Below are 25448 nucleotides of genomic sequence, written 5' to 3'. Positions count from 1 at the left end.
ATGGTAACTTCCTTTGTGTCTCTGGTACTTCTTGAGTAAGTTTCATGTCCTCACCCTCACAATCGGAGGGACCTCAACGTGTGCTGAGGGTAACTTCCTTTGTGTCTCTGGTACTTCTTGAGTAAGTTTCATGTCCTCACCCTCACAATCGGAGGGACCTCAACGTGTGCTGATGGTAGCTTCCTTTGTGTATCTGGTACTTCTTGAGTAAGTTTCATGTCCTCACCCTCACAATCGGAGGGACCTCAACGTGTGCTGATGGTAACTTCCTTTGTGTCTCTGGTACTTCTTGAGTAAGTTTCATGTCCTCACCCTCACAATCGGAGGGACCTCAACGTGTGCTGAGGGTAACTTCCTTTGTGTCTCTGGTACTTCTTGAGTAAGTTTCATGTCCTCACCCTCACAATCGGAGGGACCTCAACGTGTGCTGATGGTAGCTTCCTTTGTGTCTCTGGTACTTCTTGAGTAAGTTTCATGTCCTCACCCTCACAATCGGAGGGACCTCAACGTGTGCTGAGGGTAACTTCCTTTGTGTCTCTGGTACTTCTTGAGTAAGTTTCATGTCCTCACCCTCACAATCGGAGGGACCTCAACGTGTGCTGATGGTAGCTTCCTTTGTGTCTCTGGTACTTCTTGAGTAAGTTTCATGTCCTCACCCTCACAATCGGAGGGACCTCAACGTGTGCTGAGGGTAACTTCCTTTGTGTCTCTGGTACTTCTTGAGTAAGTTTCATGTCCTCACCCTCACAATCGGAGGGACCTCAACGTGTGCTGAGGGTAACTTCCTTTGTGTCTCTGGTACTTCTTGAGTAAGTTTCATGTCCTCACCCTCACAATCGGAGGGACCTCAACGTGTGCTGAGGGTAGCTTCCTTTGTGTCTCTGGTACTTCTTGAGTAAGTTTCATGTCCTCACCCTCACAATCGGAGGGACCTCAACGTGTGCTGAGGGTAACTTCCTTTGTGTCTCTGGTACTTCTTGAGTAAGTTTCATGTCCTCACCCTCACAATCGGAGGGACCTCAACGTGTGCTGAGGGTAACTTCCTTTGTGTCTCTGGTACTTCTTGAGTAAGTTTCATGTCCTCACCCTCACAATCGGAGGGACCTCAACGTGTGCTGATGGTAGCTTCCTTTGTGTCTCTGGTACTTCTTGAGTAAGTTTCATGTCCTCACCCTCACAATCGGAGGGACCTCAACGTGTGCTGAGGGTAACTTCCTTTGTGTCTCTGGTACTTCTTGAGTAAGTTTCATGTCCTCACCCTCACAATCGGAGGGACCTCAACGTGTGCTGATGGTAGCTTCCTTTGTGTCTCTGGTACTTCTTGAGTAAGTTTCATGTCCTCACCCTCACAATCGGAGGGACCTCAACGTGTGCTGATGGTAACTTCCTTTATGTCTCTGGTACTTCTTGAGTAAGTTTCATGTCCTCACCCTCACAATCGGAGGGACCTCAACGTGTGCTGAGGGTAACTTCCTTTGTGTCTCTGGTACTTCTTGAGTAAGTTTCATGTCCTCACCCTCACAATCGGAGGGACCTCAACGTGTGCTGAGGGTAACTTCCTTTGTGTCTCTGGTACTTCTTGAGTAAGTTTCATGTCCTCACCCTCACAATCGGAGGGACCTCAACGTGTGCTGATGGTAGCTTCCTTTGTGTCTCTGGTACTTCTTGAGTAAGTTTCATGTCCTCACCCTCACAATCGGAGGGACCTCAACGTGTGCTGAGGGTAACTTCCTTTGTGTCTCTGGTACTTCTTGAGTAAGTTTCATGTCCTCACCCTCACAATCGGAGGGACCTCAACGTGTGCTGATGGTAGCTTCCTTTGTGTCTCTGGTACTTCTTGAGTAAGTTTCATGTCCTCACCCTCACAATCGGAGGGACCTCAACGTGTGCTGAGGGTAACTTCCTTTGTGTCTCTGGTACTTCTTGAGTAAGTTTCATGTCCTCACCCTCACAATCGGAGGGACCTCAACATGTGCTGAGGGTAACTTCCTTTGTGTCTCTGGTACTTCTTGAGTAAGTTTCATGTCCTCACCCTCACAATCGGAGGGACCTTAACGTGTGCTGAGGGTAACTTCCTTTGTGTCCCTGGTACTTCTTGAGTAAGTTTCATGTCCTCACCCTCACAATCGGAGGGACCTCAACGTGTGCTGATGGTAACTTCCTTTGTGTCCCTGGTACTTCTTGAGTAAGTTTCATGTCCTCACCCTCACAATCGGAGGGACCTCAACGTGTGCTGAGGGTAACTTCCTTTATGTCTCTGGTACTTCTTGAGTAAGTTTCATGTCCTCACCCTCACAATCGGAGGGACCTCAACGTGTGCTGATGGTAACTTCCTTTGTGTCTCTGGTACTGCTTGAGTAAGTTTCATGTCCTCACCCTCACAATCGGAGGGACCTCAACGTGAGCTGATGGTAACTTCCTTTGTGTCTCTGGTACTGCTTGAGTAAGTTTCATGTCCTCACCCTCACAATCGGAGGGACCTCAACGTGTGCTGAGGGTAACTTCCTTTATGTCTCTGGTACTTCTTGAGTAAGTTTCATGTCCTCACCCTCACAATCGGAGGGACCTCAACGTGTGCTGAGGGTAACTTCCTTTATGTCTCTGGTACTTCTTGAGTAAGTTTCATGTCCTCACCCTCACAATCGGAGGGACCTCAACGTGTGCTGAGGGTAACTTCCTTTGTGTCTCTGGTACTTCTTGAGTAAGTTTCATGTCCTCACCCTCACAATCGGAGGGACCTCAACGTGTGCTGAGGGTAACTTCCTTTATGTCTCTGGTACTTCTTGAGTAAGTTTCATGTCCTCACCCTCACAATCGGAGGGACCTCAACGTGTGCTGATGGTAACTTCCTTTGTGTCTCTGGTACTGCTTGAGTAAGTTTCATGTCCTCACCCTCACAATCGGAGGGACCTCAACGTGTGCTGATGGTAACTTCCTTTATGTCTCTGGTACTGCTTGAGTATGTTTCATGTCCTCACCTTCAGAATTTGGACAACTGCATGAGAGAACTTTCTGTTGTAGTGATTCATTAGATATTGTTGAAATTGACTTCTAATTGACTTTATCAGATGCAGCAGGTTTAAAGACAATATTGGAAAGTAGCAATGTTAGTTTTATTATATATTTCACAGAAAAAACTCCCAACTCTGCTAGCAAGCAATTGTTTTATGAGATAGGCTCATACCAAAGTAAGAGACATTGCATATAAACTAGCCATGTTTTCCTAGTTTGAAACTGAACTATTACCCCTTATTTTCATCGAGAGTACACTTAGGCACACTATTCTATCTGTTTCCTTATTTCCTTTCCTCACTAGGCTATTTTTTCCCTGTTGGACCCCTTGGACTTTCAGAATCTTGCTTTTCTAACCAGGGGGTAGCTTAACTAGTAACAATAACAATAATAATAAATGATAATGCAGTGGAACAGGTATTCTGTTTAATATTTCTCTCCGATAAATTCCTAAAACTCCTGAACTGGATAAGATACTGAACGTTATAGTTGCCGTTTCTACGTCTGTTATACTAGTACCTTAGGGTCTTCCTAGTTCACATTTCCAAGTCCCTACAGAAGGCTGTGAACCTGAATGTCCTGGCTGTTATCAGGAAGTGACTTCTGAGATTTTACTTCCCCAACAAACTTGTATTCTCTTGCTCATCTCCATAAGCTGTGAAGGGTGAAAGCTGAATAAGCATTTATAAAGTACTCTAATTAAAGCCATTTTAGTACAACCTTCTCCATATGTAGGAATAATGCCATCAATGCACCTAAAGCAGGAGCACTGTAGGCATTACTTAAATGGGTTTGCATTGTCATTTCGACCCCTATCTGGACCTAGATTTTATCCCTCGACTATACTTCAGTCTCCATTTCATTTCTTGCATCTTACTGTCCAATCACTTGACTTCCTTTCATACAACAACTGCAGAGTTTCCTCCAGTTTCACAGAGGTATTGAACGGCCTCCCAGGCACCAGTGCCTGACTTAAGTATCTCCCTGAAAGGCCAACAAATTTCCATAGATTTTGTCATGAGGTTTATGTCAGTAGACTGGGTTTCAGACGTTCGGATATTCTCCTTTTGGGGAGTGTATTTTGTATAGATTGGTCAGAAACTGTCCAAGGATACTGCAGTCTTGATACGTAGTGTTTGTAAGTAACTTGTAAATGGGACGTTATTATTATTATTATTATTATTATTATTATTATTATTATTATTATTATTATTATTATTATTATTATTATTATTATTAGGTAACCTACAACCCTAGATGGAAAAGGAAGATGCTATAAGCCAAAGGGCTCCAACAGGGAAAAGTAGCCCAGTGAGGAAAGGAAATAAGGAAATAAATAAACGATTTAAGAAGTAATGAATATTTAGATTAAAATATTTTAAAAACATTAACAACAATTAGGAAAGATATTTCATACATAAGCTATAAAAAGACTTACGTCAGCCTGTTCAACATAAAAACATGTGCTGCAAGTTTGAACTTTTGGAATAGTTTATTATACATAACATTGACTCAGTTCATATTGACTTTTTAATTTCATCCAACAACTATTTATATCCGAGTTATTTCTATTCATATATTACTGTGTATATGTTTTAATACCGATTATTACATGGTTTTAGTCATTTATTTCATATATATATCACATCTGGCTATCATATGAACTTGGGATATTTTGTATATTTGTAATAAAATCATTCGACAGAAGAGACGAAGATGGATGTGGCAGAGATGAGAATGTTGAGACGGATGTGTGGGGTGACAAGAAGAGATAAGATACGGAATGAGGTAATTAGGGGTACCACAATAAGATAAGATCCAAGAAAGTAGACTGAGGTGGTATGGTCATCTCATGAGAAGAGATGAACAGTATATTGGGAGGAGAGTGACGGAAATGGAGGTACAGGGAACGAGAAGGAGAGGGAGACCAAAGCGAATGTGGGTGGACTGTATCAAGGATGACCTTCGATCAAAGGGATTAACCGGTGATGAAGTGTGTGACAGAGGTAGATGGAGAAAGCTGGTCAGAAACATCGACTCCACATAGAAGTGAGAAACGATGTAGACAAAGAAGAAGAATAAGAAGAAGGATTATCTCACCATCTACACTGTTAGAAAAACAGTAATTTTAGCCGGAAATTCTTAGTGAAATATAAATGGTTCTCAACCGTATTTCAGTAAAATACAGACGACTGTAGTTTTACGTTACTTCGTTATTATCTTTTACGTGTCCAAGATCCATATTTTATGCCAATTTCTTCAATTCCAAATCATAAGCTTTGCAATTTCTTAAATTCAGTTTATAATCACCAGGTTTGTTCAACTTAGTGCAGTTTATATATTCTATTTGTCATTAGTCTTGAACTCGCAATCTTTTTTCTGAAATGTCCTTACCTCTGTGAGGGATAGGTGATTATGTGGCACATATCACACGTTATACCAGACTTATCTCCTCTTCTATAATTAAAATCTAGCCCGGGTAACAATTACTTTAAAATAAAAACATTTACCACTCCATCTTCATCATCGTATACATTGCATAATCATTATTTTAGGTTTCAATTTTCCCATTTTTATCATCTCTGTGTTGGCCACCATAGTTTGAACTGTGTTTACTTCTTCCTCGCTGACCTTTTCACCAGCATTTCCATTTGAAGTTGACCTCGTATTGAGAACTGGTTTAATCTTCAGTGCATGTTTAACATCATATTCCCTTTTAGTGATTCTAGTTTATCTAATTACTAGTAGATTTTTTCCCTTGACTTTATCAGTATATATAATTTTCTATACTTTTGGGTCCATCAGTGTTTGACGTGTTAACTTAATTCCATAATCTTTGTCAGCTTGTCCACTTTTTCAGTAAAATTGTATATATTCTACAAATTTAATACTTGTAGATTTTTCCTTTATCAGCATATGTCATTTTCTCATGTTTGGGTCCATCAGTGTTTGAAATGTTAACTTAATTGCTTCCATAATCTTTGTCAGCTTGTCCACATTTTCATTAAAATTGTATATCTTCTGCAAATTTGTTTAAACTTCAGTTCACGCTCCTGTAGTAATCCTGCTAGACTGATAATATGGATACACAATAAAACTGGGCCTAGTAAACTCCCCTGGGGTACCCCTCTGTTTAATTATTCATGTAATGAATGAGTTTCCAATTTTTACACAGCATTTTCTATTAAACAAGAAATCTTTTAAATATTCATATGCTTGATGTACCGTATTATTAGTAGCAATTTTAGACAATAATCTGATAGATTTTTTACACAAATTGTAAAAAATTGTATGGATAATCATATATCAGGGATAAATATGTCTCCACATAGAGTTATTGTGTGTGATTACTGCTTATTATGATAAATTTTGAACCAGTTTTAACTAATAATCTGATAGATTTTTAACACAAATCATAGAAAATTGTATAAATAATCATATATCAGGGATAAATACGTCTCCAAATAGTATTATTGTGTACGAGTATTGCTTATTATGATCAATTTTGTACCAGTTTTAACTAATAATCTGATAGATTTTTAACACAAATCATAGAAAATTGTATAAATAATCATATATCAGGGATAAATATGTCTCCACAGTGTTATTGTGTGTTATTACTGCATATTATGATCAATTTTGTACCAGTTTTAACTAATAATCTGATAGATTTTTAACACAAATCATAGAAAATTTTATGGATAATCTTATAATTTGGCTAAATACGTTTACACACAGAGTTACTCTGTACAATTGTTGCTTTTTTAGGTAAATTTGAGGATAATTTTGAAAATCCCATAGACCCGGACTCTCAATTTTCGCCCCAAGAAGAAGAAGAGGAACTAATGTAAACAAACACCTGGGTTGCCATGTGTACGATAATTATCATACATGTACGTTTATTTTAGATCCGGTATGATGTACGATACATACCTTAGCTATATACATATGTGTGTATGTGTTTAATTAAACATTTATACTGAAATATTATGAAATAAGTTAATTATTTAACTCCTCAATAATTATGTGTATGATAATTTTGTTTTGAAAAACGAGAATTTTAAGGTTTATGTACGATAATCCAGTGGCTTGACTCAGTGGCAACATGTCTTCCCGTCAAGGAATTCTATCATATATATCTTCATTTAACTTCGTTCTGTAAGTATTTCAAAGTAAAATAAATTAATCTAAAGCTTTATTTAATGTTATAGGTGTCATTATATTAATTAAAAGCTTGAAAGCTTAATTATATATTGAGATATTAACCGATATTGAAACACGATTTCTCGCGTCGTAAAATACGTGATTTTAAATATAACAGATTTTTTTTTTAAATTAAATATAGGTATTTATAAGTAATAAATATATATTATACATGTTTTACGAAGCAATTACCTCTAGATATACAGTATAATTTGATTTAATAGCTTTAATTAGGTGAAGGCCAAGACTAGCCTAGGCTACCCTAAGCCAGTTCGGTGTAGATATTTGCTATTGAAAATTAATATTAACTAGGACCTAGGAATTATGCTGTACCTTAGTATATATAACTAGCCATTATTGCAAATAACATGAAATTCTGGTCCTGTAAGTTTTTCATTTGTAAAAATACTTTTTACGCTTTACGGAGACTCCGCGAATCACTTTCAGAAAGTACGTGCGTCCTATATTAGGTTAGGTAAGTGGGATACAGAAGCGCGATACCTAAACAAGCAAAGATATTGTGGATTAGACTGTGTTAGAAAGCGAGATTGCAACATACAGATAGTACAAAGCTTGAACTTGGTGCCTTTGTACATCAGCGGCCAGTTCCCCGCGCGTTCATTAAAAAGGGACATCAGCTTACCTAAACTTTCCCTACTAACCTAACCTACAAACCGTGTCCTTACCTACTTACCTAAGGAGTCGGGGGGGGGGGGGGGGGGGGGTTTAACGCCCCATGCCGCCACCCCCCCCCATACTGCCGTATTCTAAGTTAGGCATAATAATACAGGTGGCTGCTATTGTACATACACCCCTTGAGCTTAATTGATTCCAAGAAGCTGTTTTTAAGTCGATTTTCGTTACATTTTGGCCTAGGGTTGTATGTACGATAGCGGCCACCTGTATGTATTGTTATGTCTAATTCAGAGTACGGCAGTGAAAGTAGGTTTCATATGAAATAGATATCAGGTTGTTTTAAATGTTTTTTCTTTTTTTTAATGTATTAAAGGATATAATATACATTTTTTATGACAGTATTTCTCTATCTTATCTTTCTTATTTTCAGTTAGATTTGTGTTTGTTTGTATAACCAAATATTTCTAAGTTTGGACCTTCTATATACGTGTGCCTCTGCGTCGATGACAATTTATGGCAAAATTATACACTAGTACAATGACTTATGGAGAAAACAAGACTATTAAATGATGTATTTTAAGGTGATTTGAATGATTTTGATAGAGAGGACTGGTGGAAACCCATAGTTTTTCCAACGCAATCACTAACCTTCGTTTTTTAATAATGTTACAGTTTGCCGGCTGCAATGTAATTGAGGTCACAGTTTGCTAAAGGGGAGACAACCTTTCAGGGTAACTACCTTCCGCAGCTAATTGAGGTCACAGTTTGCTAAAGGGGAGACAACCTTTCAGGGGAACTACCTGCCGGGTGTTTATACCTCGTTAACCCTTTTACCCCCAGGCTATTTGGAACTTTCTAACCCTTAACTCGCAGGGGTTATTTTTTTTTTCAAGCACATTTTGCAGTATATATTTTTTTAAATTGCTCTAACAGCCTTAATTTTCATCAGAGAGAGGTCAGGTTGGTCTCATTCTCTTGGAAAATGCCTGAAGTTTCTCAAAAAATTATCAAAAATATGCAAAAAAAAATGTAAGTAGCAGTTTTTTGCAAGGACATACCGGTACGTCCATGGGGGTAAAGGGATGAGTTTATTGAAACGTACCAGTACGTCCTTTGGGGGTAAAATGGTTAAAAGTTTTAACTGTCGTATCCCAGCTTCGATGTTATCCTTCTTTGGTGAGTAAAGAACTCAGGTTTGTATAATTAGGAAAATACAAATTACTTTTTAAATTTGTCATTTTTAATCTAGGTTAGACAAATTGATTTAAAACCTTGTAAAAATACTATCGAGTTCTAGCCACTCAATGTGAGGCTCTGTAGAAAATGCCTTTTGCAGTACTGCTACTAGAGGCATCGATGTCGTGCAGATACCGAGGGGAATGCGTCTGAAATTGAATTGTACATAAAAATAAGCTAAAGTAATTGTAAAATGAAAATCTTGTACTAAAAAATCAATTTTGTTTAAAAAAAAATTACTCTGTTGTTGATATTCATTATGCTTATACATTGGTCTAGTACATGTTTAGATATATTACTGTATTTGATACATTAGATTTTATTGATTACTGTACTGTATTATGTGCTGATATTCTCCATGACAATTTCAGGACCTTTTGCCATGACATCGGAAATGTACGATGCCATACGCGAGGCTCTGGGGACGTCGCGCTTCGTCGCCACGGGTCAGACTGGAGGCGGGTGCATCAACGGGGGGGGGGGGGGGGGGGTGTGTGTACAAGGTGGATTAAGGAAAAGATCTATTTGAAGAGAAGCTCCAAGGAAAAGGTACAGCATTTGAAGTACGTTAACTCCTTCACATAAAATCTTGTAGTACGTGGAAAAGGTATTTCATCCTCATGTCTTTTCAAACGGTATTTTGATAAATTATACGTGACTAAAATGAACGAGTTATCGCACAGTTCTCTTCTATAACACGTCCCTTTTCCTACCTTGCTTTCTGAGCCATTATATGAGTTATTCACCGCTTCATTCCATTTGAACCACTTCATTGACTTATCCAATTTCCTAATCATCTCGATTCTTGAAATATCTATGACGTCCATATTATTTTCTATTGTGCTTCACCACACTTCCCCTTGTCTGCACTTCCCCTTGTCTGCACTTCCCCCTCCCCCCCACACACACACATGACCATTATCTTTTGATTTGTTGTAAGTGAAGAGTTTGAAGGAGACATATGATAAAAGAAGGAAAGAAGAATTAGACTGGAAAGAGTTTGGGGGTGAGGGGGACAACAAATGGAAAGACTCATTAGATGTGAAACATGTTGAAATGAAGATCTAGGCTTAAATTGCCTAGAATTCAAGGGAGCTGTGAAAAAAATCTGTACGTCCGACTCCACGTAGAGGTTACTGCTCAATGGTTTAGTACAGAAAAGTACACTATAGATATAGGGCAAATTGTGTTTGGTGCGTATTTACAGTTGTTCTAACACGAAGTACTTACCTCAAACTACTTTCTTAGAAGTATCTGGGATCTCCTCCCATCCGACCAGAATTTTGTGTAGTTTACCCTACTCCCGTTTTCTATGCGGGGCATCTCTGGCGGAGTGATACGCGCCCAGAGACGACCCGGGGTCAGAGAGCATGCTTGCTCAGGTCTCGCTCTCCAGTAAGTTTCGGGTCGCGTCGGCGTTAACACCCCGACGCTCTCTCTTAACCCAGTGCGACCCTTTCTGTCCCTGATCCCTTTGTGTCTCATGCGGTCCCTACGTGGTCGCTGCATATTTACAGTTTTCATACCATCAGGGTCTTCCTTTACAAATATTTATTTTTCTTTCTTTTTAACAGTGTGATGAAGAAATATCTCCTTTTAAGTCGTCCCGGACTTTAATCTATTTGTCAGTACGAAGATTATATAGTTTAGTTCCCCATTTTCAAGTGAAACTTTTGATGGGCAGCAGATAAGGTTAGGGCCCTGAAGTCAGTCGGCATGGGTTGATGGAAAAGCAATATTTACGAAACTTATGAGCAGTTCATTTAAGATCAGGTAGGGATGACAGTAGGGCTATTATTGAGGCATTTCTCATCATGCTGTAAACATGTTCCTTGTTAGTGCTATATTTATAGCTAGAAAGGACCGAAGAGGCTTGTTTTATATATAATTTCTCCCTCGTCTGTAATTCCTCTGGTTTTTAATGTTCAAGAATATTGGGCAAAAGATGAAGACTAGTTTATCTGAATAGCCGTAGTATTACCACCAGCTAAGTTACAACCCTAGTTGGAAAAGCAGGATGCTGTAAGCCCAAGGACCCCATTAGGGAAGAATAGCTCAGTCAGGAAACAGATCGAATAGTGTGCCGGAGTGTACCCTCAAGCAAGAGAACTCTACCCCAGGACAGTGGAAGACCATGGCACAGAGGCTATGGCGCTATCCAAGACTGGAGAACAATGGTTTGATTTTGGAGTGTCCTTCTAGAAGAGCTGCTTACCATAGCTAGAGAGTCTCTTCTACCCTTACCAATAGGAAAGTAGCCACTGAACGATTGCAGTGCAGTAGTTAACCCCTGGAGAGAATAGCTGGAAAGAGACATCTATAGAAAGGTGAAAAAATCTCATTTAAAAAAGAAAGGGGTTACTCGAAATGTATGGGGTTTATGGTTTCGATCGATGCGATAAGAAATTTATAGTTAAATGGATAATAAATTATAATGTATAAATCTTTGATATTTGCCGTCAAAAGTTCCTAATGAAATACTGTATTAACCCTTTTACCCCCAGGCTATTTGGAACTTTCCAACCCTTAACCCCCAGGCGTTATTTTTTTCAAGCACATTTTGCAGTATATTTTTTTTAAATTGCTCTAACAGCCTTAATTTTTGTCATAGAGAGGTCAGGTTGGTCTCATTCCCTTGGAAAATGCCTGAAGTTTCTCAAAAAATTATCAAAAGTATGCAAAAAGAAATGTAAATAGCAGTTTTTTGCAAGGACGTACCGGTACGTCCATGGGGGTAAAGGGATGAGTTTTGTGAAACGTACCAGTACATCCTTTTGGGGGTAAAAGGGTTAACATTTATCATATATTGAATATGTATGTACTGTATAGCTTTTTAATAGATACCAGTCATTAAACATTATCTGACGGATAATTTGAATGCTGGATTTTGGATACTAACACCTTCAATTTATATGTATGATTAGAAAAATTGTTTTTATTACCAGCAGTTAGTAATTTTATTTATCATTTGTAGATGTCACTGTAAGTTAAATTTCAATTTATATGAATAAATAAATGATGGTTTTATTACCAGCAGTTTGTAATTTTATTAATCTTGTTTTTAGATATCACAGTTAAAACATCAAATTCTCGTCAGGCGAGGGGGATGTTCGACGCGGAGTTCGAAAGTCCGAAGGCCACGAAAGCAACGGGGACAGTGATGGTCCCCACTCCGCACATAGTCGTAGACGACCCCGCGGGCGGAGCCGTGCTGTGCTTGGAATACCCGGACATGGAGCAGTTTGAATCGGCACACGGGAATGCTCAGGAAGCAGCTGGCAGAGTGAGTGCTTCTTGCGTTTGAAGCTTGAAGATGTTGTAATGTTCTAACTCTTGATTGAAAGTATAAATAATGTAGATGTTTCTCAACTTAATGCTATTTAAGTTTTATAATATATTTACTTCTCTGGTTTTAATTGAATATTCTTCTAATCTTTATAGTAAACGATATCGGCATCAATGACCCTCGATGTCGAGATGCCAGAGAACTTCGAATCAATCAATCAATCTCAGCTTTTAAAACTAGGATTTTAGCTTGCTTAGTAATAATATTACTAATAATATTGCTCAAAGGGAAAAGTATCATCATTAACAATGAGGTTTGGAAAATATTTGTCAAGTATGTAGTATCATCATAAGCAATTCATTATTTCCTCTCACACCAATTGACGCAAAGGGCCTCGGTTAGATTTTGCCAGTCGTCTCATCTAGAGCTTTTAAATCAATACTTCTCCGTCTCCCACTTCAGGCTTCATAGTCCTCATCCAATTAGGCCTGGGTTTTCCAACTTCTTAGTGCCTTGTGGAGCCCAGTTGGAAGCTTGGTGAACTGATCTCTCTGGGGGAGTGCGAAGAGTATGCCCAAACCATCTCCATCTACCCCTTATCGTGATCTCGTCCACATATGGCACTCGAGTAATCTCTTTTGTAGTTTCATTTCTAATCCTGTCCTGCAATTTAACTCCCAATACTCTTCTGAGGGGTTTACTTTAATAGGTATTTTAAAAGAATGAGATTCGGGTAATTTTATTTCAAGTATGTTATTGGACCCCTCATTACTGCAATTATTGCAATATGAAAATCAGATTAATTATGGGGAAAGAGATGATATGTGATAAATTCATGGTAAGAGGAATGGCGATGAAAATAATGATAGTGAATTTCCAAATCCTCACAGAATATAACATTCACCGTAGCCAAGCAATTTTAATGTTGCAGAATCATTTTGCAAGATAAAGATTAATGAGTCACTCATGTTTTCTATTAAGAGGATACTCCAGATTTGGAAGTATTCCTTCCGGCTTGAGTTTCAGAACCAGCTGAAGGGAAAGATTTTAGAGTGATTTGTCAAAGCTGTCGATTCAACTACGCTTAATTTGGGAAGACAAGAGGCTGAATCCTCCTGAGATTCGAAGCCACATCTTTACACTTCATATTTGTATAAGTAGAGTTGACATCTTTTTGCTTTCAAGGTCACAAATTAGAGGATCATCCAAGATGGAATAGAAGTTCTCCTGGTTGATCGTTTGAAAATGAGAAGAATTTCTCACGAGTAGTTTTATTTCTTGTATTTGATAGAGGAGATCATATACAGCACAGTGTAGGGATAGAGCTATGCTAACTCCCAGTGCAAATTGGAACAAAATATTTTATTTCAGGGCAAGAGAGACAGATCTTGCTATAATTCAACGTGAGCTTCTCCCTTTCTTTGGTACAGGGTCATGTAGCAAGTGGCTCTTCTATGAAGCAGAAGTGTTATTAAACTTTATAAAACGGGAAGGCTAAGTCTTCTGTTAAGCCCTGTCCACGCGATCGAGCATGCCCGACGGGCAAACAATGATACCAGACCACAATAGTTAGTGAAAAGGAGGGTTGATGACGTCAGAAGCGGGGAAAACTGCAGTCAGGGATCTGGCATCATACAGTGTTGCCAGATCCCTGCCTTTAGTTTTCCCACTTCTGACGTCGTTAACCCTCATTCCTACTAACTATTGTGGTCTGGTATCACTGTTTGCCTCGATTGTGTGGACAGGGCTTTGGAGTGAGTGAGTTGGATACACTGAACAAATATAAGGCGATTTGCATATGTCCGTTAATGACCTTTGATGAGGTATCTTTGCATGGCATTGCAAATGGAAACTGTACTGCAACAAACTATTACTTATTATGCATCTGCAATTGTGATGGTCATTTATAATCCCTGCTTAAATATTACAGATGCTATGTAGCCTTTATAATCACACAAGGAGGTACTAAAATAACTTGCGGTTTTCAGTCCAGCACATATCTCGTAAGATAACGCATTACCTTTGATCGTTGTAAAATGATGAAATCTTATGAGTTGACATAAAGCAAGAGTCAGGTTAAATTTGTACATACATACATACATACATATACCAAGGCACTTCCCCCAATTTTTTGGGGGGTAGCCGACATCAACAAATGAAACAAAACAAAAATGGGGACCTCTACTCTCTACGTTCCTCCCAACCTAACAAGGGACTCAACCGAGTTCAGCTGGTACTGCTAGGGTGCCACAGCCCACCCTCCCACATTATCCAACACAGATGAATGAAATCATGTGAGTTCTTGAGAGATGATAAAAAGTAAAAATTTTAGTTGGGATGACTTCAGGTGTCGGGTAAAACGTGGTAATATCTTGGATATCGTAAGAAAATTGATGTACAGTATTTAAGTCCAAAATGTCTTACCACTGGTGAGCAGGATTATATCCTGACGAATGCTTGTAAACGTGGCAGTTCTCAGCTTGAACATGTTAAAGTCATTCTCGATACTTCATAAACTTAAAAGCATTCATTTTGTCCCTCAGAAAAGCACAGCATGACTTTGGAATTCACTAAGTAAAACAGACAAAGTTCCTGTGCAATGCTCAGACGTTTGTATGTATGGAATATGAATATTTTCTGTATTTAGTCTTTATATATTTGTCATCTATTTATACCTCATGTGGCATTCTTGAATGCTATTTCTGTTTGGTAATGACTATCCTTCCCACAGGCTCCTTCTATATAACACCGAAGGGAAAAAGGCTGAATCGAACGACAGCTACGTCTGCCAGGGCAAGAAGGAGTGCCAGCAATACACATCGAAGTTCAGCCTCCACATCGACACTTGCTGTGGATACCTCTCCCAAGATAACAGCTGGTGTGATGATTGAGTGGTAAGTATCATGAAGTTTTGTTTATCCTTAATCATTTTGTTTAGCCAGTAAAGGTTGCAATTTGATATAGAAATCCTGTTTTTATTTGTATACTGTCTACCTTTCGCACAGCTTTGTTGAAGCTCTATAAATATGCCTTATCCTTTCATGGTTCTTAGAAATAAAGTTACAAACTACTGTTTTATAAGAGCTTTCTATATTTTTTAACTGCTGCTACTGACGCTTGCATCACTGCATTGATTATAAGTTTCCCTTTTTGTAATCTGAAGGAAAATATTACAAGGTCAATCGTTTGTTTATTTTCTGTACCACTGGACCAGTGAAGTTACCATTTTGAATGTGGATTAGTCGTGAATCGAGTTCTCCTTTCTTTTGTTTTCCCGAACTCAAGTCATTGTTAAGTTTCCCTCTAGAACTTCTTACAGGTCTTCGAGAGGCAGCCTCCATAGCTAAACCATTCCTGACCAAATGATCCTCGTCCCATGTCCAAACTGCTCATTCTTGGAGAACCGTTATTCTCTTTGCCAAAGAAGTTAAGGCTTCATTCCTTTTTTTGTTTTGGGCTGTTAGTGTTCAAGTACTGTACAGTATGGTACAATAATTCAAGCATATATTTTCCTAAAGATTGACAACAATTGATAAGGATTTTTGAAATGATTAAAAGGCGAAATTGTTGTTACTAAAACAGCGATGAAAAGGAGACTATGATTTGCACAGATTTTATTAACCCTTTTACTCCCAGGCTATTTGGAACTTTCCAACCCTTAACCCCCAGGGGTTATTTTTTTTCAAGCACATTTTGCAATATACTTTTTTTTAAATTGCTGTAACAGCCTTAATTTTCAATATTAATCTTACCCGATGATCATGTAGCTGTCAACTCCGTTGCCCGACAGAAATTTAAGGTCGGGATACGCCAGCGATCGCTATACAGGTGGGGGTGTACACAACAGCGCCATCTGTGAGCAGGTACTCAAGTACTTCTTGTCAACAAGAACTCAATTTTTCCTCTGTCGTGCCACCGGCAAGACCTACTTGGATACGCTGTTGATTCTGGAGTTGTTTTTCACGATTTTGGTGATGTATTCGCTCTAGTTTTTAGCCTTCGCTATTCAGGAAGCTTTATCATTAGCTTAGCAAGCTTTTTGATTTAATTTGGTTTAATTGTTAACGAACTTTGCTAGATTTTGGAATCCCCCCTTGACTATTTCTACAATTCAAGATGTCTGACCAGTCTCAAGTCCCTAAGTACAGGCAGTGTAGTGTTAGGGCTTGTACTAGGCGTCTTCCGAAGGCCTCCATAGATCCTCACACCGTTTGTTCCAATTGTAGGGGTAAATCCTGTCAATTGGAAGATCGATGTGAGGAATGCGCTGGGCTTTCGGAATTCGATTTTAACGAATTCCTTAAAAATGCACGTAGGCTAGAGAAGGATAGGATCAGGAGGAGTTCTTCTCGCTCTGTTGATTTTTCCTCTCCCCATGCCCCTCAACCTTTTCCTTCCCCTGTAGTGGTGACTCCCGACCCTGCTACTAGTGCTCAGCCATCCATGGCGGATATGATGCGTGCCATTCAGGCTCTTGGTGACAGAGTGGAGTCATTGGCTAATGACCGTAATCAGCTTTTGGCAGATGTCAAAGAGCTGAAAGCGAAAAGTGCAGTGGGAAGTGTTGTTAGTGCAAGTGAAGTGAAAAGTGTCAGTGTCAGTGTTGCGCATGAGGGTACATCTGTTCGTGCCAGTCGTCCTCCCAGTCCGGGACCTCTTGCAAGCTCCCAAGCCCAGGGGAGAAGCAATGTCGAAGGACCAAAGGGTTCGGCAGGCCTTGATCAGCGTACGGATGTACCCTCAGTGGTTGCGGACGTAGGACGTATCTGTCAGAGATCGTCCCATCCACAAACAGACGAATTAGCCCTATCATTCCTCGTCTGTGGAAGAAGTTTCAAGGAGGAAACGATGGACCAAGGTCTCACGACCGCTCAAGCGTAAGGTCCCTTCCGAGCGAGTCCAACGGCCCAGGTGTAGCCACTGGGTCAGTTCGGACTCGCCGCAGTCTTCCGATGACTGCACACCTCCCAAGAGAGGTAGAGTGGTTCCACAACAGGCTACTGCTCCGTCTGTTACTGCTCCAACCACGGTAGACCCTAAGTGGTCCATGCTGCAGACTATGCAGTCTCAGCTTGCTGCGTTCATGCAAGAGTATCATGCTGAGAAGGTTGACACTGCACCTGTTAACCTACAACCTGCCGCGGTTGTGCGCTCAGCAGATACTGCGGCTGCCTGCTCCCACACTCCACCTGTGAGAGCTCCACCACCGATGCGCAGTCCACCCTGCCAGACGCATGTTCTTGCTGCACCATCCGTTGACATGCATGAGCTACCGCATCAGCAGTGGGAAGGTGCTGTAGAGCTGCCGGGTTCTGACACTATGCGGCATGCTCCGCAACCCATGCGGCATGCTCCGCAACCCATGCGGCATGCTCCGCATCCCATACGGCATGATCCGCAACCCACGGCAACCCCTCCCACGCACCAGCACTCTGCTTTTGTTGTTGCCAGCTCGCAGACTGACCAGCAGCGGCATGATGTTGGATCCGCAGCAGCTACGCATGCACCCGTGCTGCCGGATTCAGCCGTTCAGCTTTCTGCTCCGCCTTTGCCACTTCCTACTCAGCTTTCGGATGATGGAGTATCGGATGACGAAGCCGCACATTTGGATGAACCGCACTCCGACTTAGAAGGGCCCAAGTCTACGCCTCCCTCCTTAGACTTTCGTAAAGTCCTTGCCTTGTTCAGGGACTTGTATCCAGAACGGTTTGTGTCTGCAACCCCTCGCTCTCCTCCCTCCGAGTTTGCTCTGGGCATGCAGTCTGCTGCTCCTGCCTTCACCAAACTTGTCCTCGCACGCTCATCCAAGAGAGCTTTGAGGGTTATGGGAGAGTGGTTGCAGTCCAAGAAGCAACTGGGAAAGACTGCTTTCATCTTTCCGCCTACCAAGCTTGCTTCCAAATCTAGCGTCTGGTATGCCACGGGAGAGGAACCCGGCTTGGGAGTTCCTGCCTCTGCCCAGGGCGACTTCTCAAGTCTGGTTGACTCTCCCCGCAGGCTGGCTATGAGACGATCGAAGATTTGCTGGTCCTTTTCTGACATGGCTCATCTGTTGAAGGGAGTCTTTCGTGCTTTTGAGATCTTCAACTTCCTCGATTGGTGTTTGGGAGCGTTAAGCAGGAAGACTTCCCCTTCGGATAGGGACTCTGCCATGCTGATCATGTCTAGCATGGACAAAGCCATTCGGGATGGGTCTGGTGAACTTGCGGCTTCGTACGTGTCGGGAGTGCTTAAGAAGAGAGAACATCTTTGCTCCTTCTTGTCGTCTGGTATCACTCCTTGCCAGAAGTCGGAGTTGTTGTTTGCTCCTCTCTCCAAGTGTCTGTTTCCGGAGGAGCTGATCAAGGGGATGGCTGCCTCACTGATCCAGAAGGATACCCATGATCTGATGGCATCTTCCGCACGTAAGACTAAAGCTTTACCTTCCGTGCCTAGACCTTTCCGTCCTGCAGCAGTAGACACACCAGCAACTAGGTTCATCCCGCCCTTTCGTGGCAGAACCTCCAGCAGAGGAGGTACCCGTGCCGACAGTCACCGTGGCAAATCCAAGAAGGGTTCCAAGTCCGCAAAAGGCAGGTTCTGACTGCCTTCCTCTCCAGACAGCAGTGGGAGCCAGGCTCAAGAACTTCTGGCAGGCTTGGGAGAGCAGAGGTGCAGACGCTCAGTCTGTGAAGTGGCTAAAGGAGGGGTACAGAATTCCGTTCTGCCGCAGTCCCCCTCTAGCTACATCTCCCATCAACCTCTCTCCCAACTACAAGGAGAAGGACAAGAGGCTAGCGTTGCAACAAGAGGTGTCGCTCTTGCTACAAAAGGGAGCGGTAGTCATAGTCCGGGACCATCAATCCCCGGGCTTCTACAACCGTCTCTTCCTGGTAGCGAAGAAGACAGGAGGTTGGAGACCGGTGCTGGACGTCAGTGCTCTCAATGCTTTTGTCACCAAGCAGACGTTCACGATGGAGACGACGAAGTCGGTCCTAGCAGCGGTCAGGCAGGAGGACTGGATGGTCTCGTTAGACCTGAAAGACGCGTACTTTCACGTCCCCATCCATCCAGACTCCCAACCTTTCCTAAGGTTCGTCTTTGGAAAGGTCGTGTACCAGTTCCAAGCCCTGTGCTTTGGCCTAAGCACGGCACCTCTTGTGTTTACCAAACTGATGAGGAATATTGCCAAATTCCTTCACTTGGCAGACATCAGAGCCTCCCTCTATTTGGACGACTGGCTTTTAAGAGCTCCGTCAAGTCGTCGCTGTCTGGAGAATCTCAGATGGACTATGGATCTGACCAAGGAATTGGGCCTCCTGGTCAATATAGAGAAGTCCCAACTCGTCCCATCCCAGACCATTGTCTATCTAGGTATGGAGATTCAGAGTCGAGCTTTTCGGGCTTTTCCGTCGGCCCCAAGGATCAATCAAGCCCTAGAATGCATCCAGAGCATGCTGAGAAGGAACCGATGTTCAGTCAGGCAGTGGATGAGTCTAACAGGGACACTTTCATCGCTGGCCCAGTTCATCGAGTTAGGGAGACTCCACCTCCGCCCCCTTCAGTATCATCTAGCTGCTCACTGGAGAAAGGACATGACGCTAGAGGCGGTCTCAGTGCCTGTTTCCGAAGAGATGAGGTCTACACTGACGTGGTGGAAGAACAGCGTTCTTCTCAAGGAAGGTCTACCATTGGCTGTTCAGACCCCCGACCACCGTCTCTTCTCGGACGCATCGGACACGGGCTGGGGTGCGACACTGGACGGACAGGAATGCTCGGGCACGTGGAATCAGGAGCAAAGGACACTTCACATCAACTGCAAGGAGCTTTTGGCAGTTCATCTGGCCTTGATAAACTTCAAGTCCCTCCAGCTAAGCAAGGTGGTGGAGGTGAACTCCGACAACACCACAGCCTTGGCTTACATCTCCAAGCAAGGAGGGACTCATTCGAGGAAGTTGTTCGAGATCGCAAGGGACCTCCTCATTTGGTCAAAAGATCGAAAGCTTTCGCTGGTAACGAGGTTCATTCAGGGCGACATGAATGTCATGGCAGATCGCCTCAGCCGGAAGGGTCAGGTCATCCCCACAGAGTGGACCCTTCACAAGAATGTTTGCAGCAGACTATGGGCCCTGTGGGGTCAGCCCACCATAGATCTATTCGCTACCTCGATGACCAAGAGGCTCCCGATGTATTGTTCTCCGATTCCAGACCCAGCAGCAGTTCACGTGGATGCCTTTCTGCTGGATTGGTCCCATCTAGACCTGTATGCGTTCCCTCCGTTCAAGATTGTCAACAGGGTACTTCAGAAGTTCGCCTCTCACGAAGGGACACGGTTGACGTTGGTTGCTCCCCTCTGGCCTGCGAGAGAATGGTTCACCGAGGTACTGCAATGGCTAGTGGACGTTCCCAGGACTCTTCCTCTAAGAGTTGACCTTCTGCGTCAGCCTCACGTAAAGAAGGTACACCCAAGCCTCCACGCTCTTCGTCTGACTGCCTTCAGACTATCGAAAGACTCTCAAGAGCTAGAGGCTTTTCGAAGGAGGCAGCCAGAGCGATTGCCAGAGCAAGGAGGACATCCACTCTCAGAGTCTATCAGTCAAAATGGGAAGTCTTCCGAAGCTGGTGCAAGGCGAATGCAGTTTCCTCAACCAGTACCTCTGTAACACAGATAGCTGACTTTCTGTTACATCTAAGGAACGTAAGATCCCTATCAGCTCCTACGATCAAGGGTTACAGGAGTATGTTGGCAGCGGTCTTCCGCCACAGAGGCTTGGATCTTTCCACCAACAAAGATCTACAGGACCTCCTTAGGTCTTTTGAGACCTCAAAGGAACGTCGGTTGTCCACACCAGGCTGGAACCTAGACGTGGTTTTAAGGTTCCTGATGTCATCAAGATTCGAACCGCTTCAATCAGCCTCTTTTAAGGATCTCACATTAAAGACTTTTCCTCGTTTGCTTAGCAACAGCTAAAAGAGTCAGTGAGATCCACGCCTTCAGCAGGAACATAGGTTTTACATCTGAAACGGCTACATGTTCCTTGCAGCTCGGTTTTTTGGCTAAAAACGAGCTTCCTTCCCGTCCTTGGCCCAAGTCGTTCGAGATCCCAAGCCTGTCCAACTTGGTGGGGAACGAACTAGAGAGAGTACTTTGCCCAGTAAGAGCTCTTAAGTACTATTTAAGACGGACAAAGCCATTACGAGGACAATCAGAAGCTTTATGGTGTTCTATCAAGAAACCTGCTCTACCGATGTCTAAGAACGCAGTTTCTTACTACATCAGGCTTCTGATTAGAGAGGCTCATTCTCATCTGAAGGAAGAAGACCTTGCTTTGCTGAAGGTAAGGACACATGAAGTTAGGGCTGTCGCTACTTCAGTGGCCTTCAAACAGAACCGTTCTCTGCAGAGTGTTATGGATGCAACCTATTGGAGAAGCAAGTCAGTGTTCGCATCATTCTATCTCAAAGATGTCCAGTCTCTTTACGAGAACTGCTACACCCTGGGACCATTCGTAGCAGCGAGTGCAGTAGTAGGTGAGGGCTCAGCCACTACATTCCCATAATCCCATAACCTTTTTTTAATCTTTCTCTTGAAATACTTTTTATTGTTGTTTTTTGGGTTGTACGGAAGGCTAAGAAGCCTTCCGCATCCTGGTTGATTTGGCGGGTGGTCAAATTCTTTCTTGAGAAGCGCCTAGATTAGAGGTTGTGATGAGGTCCTTTAGTATGGGTTGCAGCCCTTCATACTTCAGCACCTAGGAGTCGTTCAGCATCCTAAGAGGACCGCTAGGCTCAGTAAGGAAGACGTACTTAAAAAAGGCAGAGTAATGGTTCAAGTCGACTTCCTTACCAGGTACTTATTTATTTTATGTTTGTTATTTTGAATAACTGCTAAAATGAAATACGGGATACTTAGCTTCTAATGTTAACATGTATGCTGGTCTCCACCCACCACCCTGGGTGTGAATCAGCTACATGATCATCGGGTAAGATTAATATTGAAAAATGTTATTTTCATTAGTAGAATAAATTTTTGAATATACTTACCTGATGATCATGAATTTAAGGACCCTCCCTTCCTCCCCATAGAGAACCAGTGGACCGAGGAGAAAATTGAGTTCTTGTTGACAAGAAGTACTTGAGTACCTGCTCACAGATGGCGCTGTTGTGTACACCCCCACCTGTATAGCGATCGCTGGCGTATCCCGACCTTAGATTTCTGTCGGGCAACGGAGTTGACAGCTACATGATCATCGGGTAAGTATATTCAAAAATTTATTTTACTAATGAAAATAACATTTTTCATCATAGATAGGTCAGGTTGGTCTCGTTCTCTTGGAAAATGCCTGAAGTTTCTCAAAAAATTATCAAAAATATGCAAAAAAAAAAAATGTAAATAGCAGTTTTTTGCAAGGACGTACCAGTACGTCCATGGGGGTAAAGGGATGAGTTTTGTGAAACGTAGCAGTACGTCCTTTTGGGGTAAAAGGGTTAAGATTGATGAGTGCTAAGCAGAGTTTGGGTGTGATCTTCAACTCTTTCCAGATGTTAGGGCCATTTTTCGAGGTATCTTTCTCCTCTGGATTATAAAGAAGACAGCCAATTCAGATATGTGTAGGTAGATCCTTTGTGACAGGAGTGGCACATTAGATCTGTATCCCATCACCCGTTTGTAATAAATCTCTGTGGATGACATCTGAATGTTCAAGAAGTAGCTTCTTTAGAATAAAGCTAGTCCTCCTATCAGAGCAATTTAAAATCTTCTATATAAGTTGTGTAGAAAACTAAACTTGAGTAAAACAAGGACAAAAATTATAGGCCTTAAAGAGGTTTGTGTTTTTTAAGAAGAAAGCAGATATTGCTTTAAAATCTTTATCCCACCATTATTGGAATGTTGACCGTCCGTGGCCAAGCTCTCTGGAGCGAGGCAGCGGTGGGCCTGCGCTCCCGATGTCGATCCGGATGGGCTGTATCAAGGATGACCTTCGATCAAAGGGATTAACCGGTGATGAACTGTGGGACAGAGATAGATGGAGAACGCTGGCCAGAAACATCGATCCCACATAAAAGTTGGAAAAGATGCAGTCAAAAAGAAGAAGAAGTCCGTCTTATGTCAGTACCTACGTTGTATCTGTCTTTTAAGACAAAATTGTTTAAGGTTATGATTTTCTTGGTGTAAAATAGTGTCTCTGTTGGTTTGGAAGAGTCCAGAAATCCAATGAGATCACTTCTTCTCCTTTAACACCCAACTATAGACGAAGGCCCTGTGCTAATATAGTCTAAACCAAGCAAGCCTCGCCAACAAATACTTCGTCATCTTCATTCTCTTGAAAGTTTTGGAAAGTTAGACGTACTTCGTCACACGCAGAGGGTTTCTGTGCGCGTCCCTTTTATAGTTTAGTCTGCAAGACATTGCAGTTTACCGCGGATCTATAATGGGAAAATTACTGAGAAAAATGTGTCTGTGTGCTTTACAAACAGTAAAAACTTGTGGAAAATGTGTTATTGTTTTATAAACACTAAAATCTACCTCAGTAGCTTTGAAAACGTAGGAGTCTATATGTAGGTCATGCAACTTGGACAATGACTAGTATTTCTAAACGAAATGGCAACATTGGGCTGCTAATTTGTCTGGCATTTGGTTTTTCAATTGGCCAGTCAGCCAGATTTGATTAGATTTTGAGAACAAGTGTGCCAAATCTTCTGCTTGTATCATCTGTTATCTCCTCTATTATTTGACTTAAGACCTTATTTGAATGGTCTATTCTCTTTAACTGTACAGTATACAGGATAGTCTGGGTCTTTCAACTTTCTATTATTATTATTATGATTATTATTACTTACTTAGCTACAACCCTAGCTGAAAAAGCAGGAGGCTATAAGCCCAGGGGCTCCAACAGGGAAAATAGCCAAGTTAGGAAGGGAAACAAGGAAAAATATATTTTAAAGGTTACAACATTAAAATAAATATCGATATAAACTATAAAAACTTCAACAAAACAAGAAAAAGAGAAATAAGATAGAATAGTGTGCCCGAGTGTACCCTCAAGCGAGAGAACTCTAACCCAAGTCTGTGGTAGACCATGGTACAGAGGTTATGGCACTACCCAGGACTAGAGAACAATGGTTTTATATTTTAGTTTGTTACTGTTCCACTATCCCTCCATTCATAGCAATGTACATACATATACCAAGGCACTTCCCCCAATTTTGGGGGTAGCCGGCATCAAACAAATGAAACAAAAAAGGGGACCTCTCCTCTCTACGTTCCTCCCGCCTAACAAGGGACTCAACCGAGTTCGGCTGGTACTGCTAGGGTGCCACAGCCCAACCTCCCACATTATCCACCACAGATGAAGCTTCATAATGATGAATCCCCTACTGCTGCTACCTCCGTGGAAGCAGCAATGTGCTAGTCATTAATATTATTTCTAGGAAGACATTAAAATAATCAAAATTTTTAGTACAAAAGTAATTTTGAAACATAACCACAGCGCTCATGATATCTTACCTGCCTTTCCACTCATAGGGGTTTTTTTTTATTGTATTTTAATTATCTCAATTGAAGATTCTGGAGATTTCAATGTTATCAGTTCGATGGTTTTCCATTGCACTGACACTTGACATCGTCCACAGCCAGGGAGATCCAAAAAAGTTCTGGATGGGACATATTGTTACATACATACATATACCAAGGCACTTCCCCCAAATTTTGGGGGGTAGCCGACATCAACAAATGAAAAAAACAAAAAGGGGACCTCTACTCTCTACTCTATTGTTGGTTGTGGTTTTTCATTCTTAACTTTGAGGGTGAGAACTGCTTGCTTTTAGATGTAACCAAATTGTGTCTTGGATAAATATTGAAATAATACATTTTTCTTACTAAGAAATATAATATTTTACCTTTATTGTATCTGTTAAAACACTTGTATTTTATTTTCCCATCACAACAATAAGCTGAGTACAGTACATGAAGATTATTAATTTTTCTTCTTCCAGGATTTCTTTGTGAGGAAGCTTCAGCAGCAGTTAACCATAGAGAAAGATGTGAGTATATTACTCTGTGGTACAGTACCTTTTAGGTATCATTTTGTCCTGG

At 41.6% G+C, this 25448-nt stretch overlaps 1 pseudogene; it reads left to right on the top strand.

Annotated features, from left to right (window-relative positions):
* The first annotated feature begins 7067 nt into the window (after window positions 1-7067).
* LOC137637438 (ketosamine-3-kinase-like) overlaps window positions 7068-25448 on the top strand; it is a 43312-nt pseudogene continuing 24931 nt past the window's right edge.

Source organism: Palaemon carinicauda, unplaced genomic scaffold (genome assembly GCF_036898095.1).
Source record: "Palaemon carinicauda isolate YSFRI2023 unplaced genomic scaffold, ASM3689809v2 scaffold740, whole genome shotgun sequence".
Taxonomy (NCBI): domain Eukaryota; kingdom Metazoa; phylum Arthropoda; class Malacostraca; order Decapoda; family Palaemonidae; genus Palaemon; species Palaemon carinicauda.
Note: the sequence above shows the minus strand (reverse complement) of the source record. Positions and strands in the feature narration are given on the sequence as shown.